Below are 5,583 nucleotides of genomic sequence, written 5' to 3'. Positions count from 1 at the left end.
TATATTGGGCAGACAGGCCGCTCCGTGGACACGAGGTTGAAGGAGCATCAGCGGCACATCCGTCTCGAACATCCGGACAAGTCGGCCGTAGCTGAACACAGCATCGAACTGGGACACCGCATTCAGCTTCAGAATACCTCCATCCTCGCCACCAAGACGCGCTATATGGATCGCATCATTAGGGAAGCCATTGAGATCGAACTGCATCCAGGGAATATGAACAGAGAGGATGGGTTTCGTCTCAGCAAGTCTTGGAAACCTCTTATCTGTTCTCTTAAAAAACCCCCCACCGGGATATGACGCCAGATCCAGGAAGCCACAAGGCCATGACCAACCAATATAATAACCCCCCCCCAGCTCACAGTTAAAGCCCAGCCAGTTAACCTTGCTAAACTCTCCCCTACACAAAATCTCGCTTGTCCCGGCTCCCTTCCCCCACCCCTCCCACACCACTGCTTTCACTTGTTTTTGCAGTTCACCCCCTTCCCTCTCTGCTCTAACGGTATATCCTCAGTCTGCTTTACCGTGTCCTACGGTGTTGTCGCTTGCAGATTTACTTATACTTTTTCTTCAACCCTGAAGATGGGGGCGATACGTTCCTCCGAAACGTCGGTTAACACCACATATACACGGTGCCAAATCCCAGAAGACTGCTTTCTTCTTTATTTTCTCATTGTTTTGGGTATACAAATAAATTGTTCCTGGTATATTTATAATTATCAGAGCCAGAAATAAACAAAGTAAATGAGGCATGTCTAACATGCCCTTCCATCAAGGGAGGTGGAAATGTAAATATGTATATTGAGCAATATTTTATTCTGTTATAAGGCACAGAAGTGTTATAACATTCATGTGCAGTTTATATTTTGAGGTTATAATCTACATGGTTAAAGAGACAAGTTACCTGTCCTATTTACTGAAGTATCATGATCATCACCACCATCAACATCAAGGTCTAGCCCTTTCAGTCTGTTATTTTCCTAGACCTAACTGTCTGTTACATTTCTCTGTAAGATAGGTTGATCCTTCCAGCATAACTTTGGTGTCCAGTGGATCTTGTTTGTCTAGGTACACAGTCCATTATCTGTTTTGGAATGCACTGGCTGGTTTCATAATTTCAGCATGTTGAATCCAGTTCTGTTATTTTGAATTCTGTCATTTAACCTTGAATATATTTAATTTGTTTCTAATTGTTATGTTTCCTTTAATGTGTATCCCATAACATTTGTAAGAAATCTCATTTGTGTAATTTCTGTCTTTTGCCTCTTGTCTTTTTGTCAGTCTCTATGTTTCAGAACTGTGTGTTATGTTGGGATAGCCATAGTTTTGTAAAGTTCAGTGTTTTCTTCATTGTCTTTTTATTCATTACTTTCCTTATCATCCAACATATGAGGTTAAATTTACTGAGCTTTGTTTCAAAAATTTATTCTCAAAAATTGAAATAGTACATCTTGAGTAATTAGAATATAACAGATTTTGATCTTACAAGGTGTTTCCTTCTAAAATCTGTTACTTTAGTTTTCTGTATTGATATAGTTAAATTATATTCCTCGAATATTTTAACTAATGTATATTCAGCTGTTTATAGGTTTTCTTCATTTTCTGTTATTACCGAAACAAAAAGTGTAATTTCACATAAATATTCCGAAAGTAAATTGTCTATTATGTCTGCATTAAAATAAGTGTATAATTTATCATTTGTATGTAGTAGTGCCACAATGATAGTAACAAATTATTTCATACATTTTTGTGTTTCTAGCAAACTGACGGCAACACAAGTCTGTAGTTTCAAAAATATTTTTATTGTGTCTGAGACTGCCAAACTCTTTTTTTATGTTAACAAAATATTTATGGATATCCACTGTAGAATTTTTTGTTGTTGTTGGTAGTATTGCTGTACAAATTTACTTTACTTGAAACATTTTCAAGTGATCAAAATATGTCAGTCTGGTAACAGTATGTTATCAGAAAGAGAAGGTTTTTTTATATTGTTGAGGTGGATTGTCTTAATTTAGTAAATTATGAAAATTAGAACCCCAAATAATGCCATAAACAGAGCGTTTTTTAAGTTGTCGTTAATGTGAGGACAAACATTATGGAGTGTGTTGCCATCTGTGATGTGATGCTATGCTTCTGGAAGATTTTTGCCAACATCGTGGAGGAACCTGCTGATCCATCCATTTAATGTCATTCTTCAACCCTGATGACAGGCTGAGCAGATTCCTCTGAAACATTGGCAACCGTCTGCCAAACTACGTGCCTCTCTCATCCTTATTGTCACTGCTGTGACAACCTCACATGTCACATAGAATTTTTTTCTCTTTTCTTTAAAGTCCTATATAAGGTTGTTCAGTGAACATCCATGGAAACAAAACAAAACAGGTATTGAAACTCAGTGTAGCATTTATAGCAAGGATGAGCCATTAGGCAGCCATCAGGAGCAAAATGTGCATTCATGTTACTGCCATATCTTCCTGATCTTCCTCTATGTGTATGCATGCTCATGTATCCATGCTTGTGTTTGTGTATGCTACTCATAAGTGCATGTGCTCTTTCCCACTTACTGACTCACATTATATGTCAGCCTGTGTGATGGCTGGAAAACAGTACCATCATTCCATTGTTTTCACATTTGACCATCAGTATGTACTTGTGCTGTATGTTTGCTCTGAAATTAGTTATATTGTGACGTGTTGTGCAATGGTAATAGGCAGGTCAACATCCCCCCCCCCCCCTCCCCGCCAGCGGTGACGCGCCGAGCGGAGCCGAAGTTAGCCGAGTCCCAGCATCCTGGTAGGTATGCAACACGAGTCAACAGCGGTGACGTCACCAAGGGAAACCGCGGTTGCTAGGCAGCAGTAAACAACTCCGAACAGCGTTGCTAGCAACACGGCGCCAGGCAACAAGGGTGCCTATTACGTGGCTGTGTTCTGTGTTGTCCGGAACGAGGCTACATAAGGAGCAGCGAAGGCCATTCACAGTTAGTTCCGAGAGAGTTCTGAGCAAGCCTATGAGTTAGTTCTCAAGGCAGCTACCTACGAGTTAGTTAAAGTGTATCAGCGGCCTAAGACGGTTCTCAGTTCGCGAGTTCCGAGTTAGCCAGCAATCAGTCAGTTGTATTCTGGCATTTGCAGTGTAGTATTTGTGATACTGCAGATAGCAGTAATTGTCAGATTGTAATTTGGGTGATTGTAAGTGCGAATGTGAAATAAAATTCGCTATATCAAATGCGGTGTGAAGTTATTTGTCACGTTATACACCCAACACGTGACAATATTGTCATAGATAGTCATGTCATATGATTTTGTGGTCTTGGAATTATTTTGCTAGGAAGAAAGGCTAGATTTGCTGGTGAGAAGCTTTAAAAGAGATAAAGAAACTGTGAGGCCATGATATTAGATGTATGCAAATAGATTTTCCATCTAGGTACTGGGGGAAAATGGTTTTGCCAACTTTCCCTTTAATATTTAATTTTTTTATTGCTCTGGAAGTGTAATATTGTTCCAGATGTTAAGGAATAACTCTTATAAAATTAAGTTAAGGCTGGAATTGAGACTTAAACTTCAAACTCATGAAGTCATTGAAGTTTAGTGTCTTGTATATCAAATTATATGGTGTCACTTCTTCACAGTCACCATCATTGAAGCCTCATATTTTTCATTTTGAATAAATTGGTTATAATATTGACAGAAAGTATGGGGATATACAAGACTGAATGGAATGGAGTTTATACTGGCGGTTAGTAATGAAAACATGACAACTGTAAGCATTAAAATCTTCTCAGGTGATCAGGTATGTTGATGTTGAGTCAAGAACCAACATTTTATTATTGGGTTGTATGCTGGGAATGATCAAAGGTTGCTTGTGTGTATAACAAGTCCATCAGTGTTATGCCTTTTCCTGGCTAGCACATATATTTTTAACTCAATACTGACACAGCTGATCACCTGAGAAAACTTCAGCTTCTTACTCAACATTGAAATAGCTGATCACCTGAGATAATTTTGGTTTTTGACTCAGTACTGACACAGCTGATCACCTGAGAATATTTTAGTGCATATATTTATTATCTGAGAAAATTCTATTTTTTGACTCAACATTGACATAACTGATCACATGAGAACACTTAAGAGCATATATTTGCCTTAAATGCTTCAAATGTGTTACATACATTTTGTTTGTACAGCTGTGACCATGTAAATGAAAGCTTTCCAGAATGGCTCCCCAGTTTTTAGTGTGGAAAAAATCTGTGATTAATTATTTATTTATAGAGAGAGAGCCTTTTATTTAAATATGAAATATTTTCTAAGCACAAAGGCTTTATTTAATTTCGAAAATTTAGGTGTATAATAATGTAATGTCAGAATTATTTACAGCACACCCCCGCATTACTGAAAATCTGCCTTATCATAAGATTCCATAATGGGAATCCAATTTTATCTGTTGAGTCCCATGTTTAGAACAGAGATGCATTCCTATGGAAGTCTTTTAGGCTGTAGCTATAAAAAACAGACTTTTACCTATCAAAAATAATAGGTAATGATTTCCATATTCTTTTAGGCATATTATTTGCACTTGAATTTCTTGGCCTCTTTCCATACATCTTATATAAGGCTAATACACTGCACACTATATATAATAAGGTAGGAATAGCAACCACAAAACCAGTCATCCTCCTTCATCACCAAGGCACAGACATATATAGTCTGAATTTCAACCATTTCTTTAAAAAATTAGTTTTTTCTGAATTTATTATTTTTAGCAGTTTCCATTAAAAATATGTACTTATTTGCAGTTTATTTAATGCCTGGGTGACATGAATTTGAAAGGATATGAAAATGAGCAGTTGTGGCCTAGTTTTAAGGTACCATCCTGATATTTTTGTGGACTGACTGATGAAACCCACAAAACCCACAATAACTGTAGTCGCAGTCTTGACCGAGATTTGAACAGGGCACCTTCCAAATACATATCAGAAGCTTTATTGTTTGAGCCAACTTGCTTGGTTGAATTTAAGGGAAAATTTATGCCTCATTATGTGAAAGTTATGGCATGTTTTATAATTTGCATCAGTGTGAAATGCTGTAACTGGAATACCTGTAATTTGGGGGTGCACTATATTTGCTAAGATATTGTGATTTAGAGTAGATGATCATACTTAAGAATTGGTCTCTTTACATAATATATGTGATAAGCATTAGTAAATACAGCGTTCAGTATTAAAATAATTAGCATAAACATTGTTGGTAAACATTTATTATTAAGAGAAATTTTGTAAATGTACAGTGTTGACACGTGACGTAGCGATAATACTCTTGTTATTGGTGAAGATTGTGGATTACTCTGCTTTATACTTATCTGACGAAGAGTAAGTCAGATGTAATGTTCAGAAGGATTTGTAAAGTGTGTACAATGTTGCAGAAAAAGTTGGCAGAGTGTAACATTTATCATGATAGAATGCTCCCCTTTATTAGCATTATATGTAGTAATTAATTGAAATACCATACAATTAAAATATGTAGACTTTTATCTGTTAATACTCAATACAGTCTTGTTATGCAATTCTGTATATTACCCATGCCT

The sequence above is a fragment of the Cryptotermes secundus genome, unplaced genomic scaffold, assembly GCF_002891405.2.
Source record: "Cryptotermes secundus unplaced genomic scaffold, Csec_1.0 scaffold1277, whole genome shotgun sequence".
Taxonomy (NCBI): Eukaryota; Metazoa; Arthropoda; class Insecta; order Blattodea; family Kalotermitidae; genus Cryptotermes; species Cryptotermes secundus.
This window is presented reverse-complemented; position numbering follows the sequence as displayed.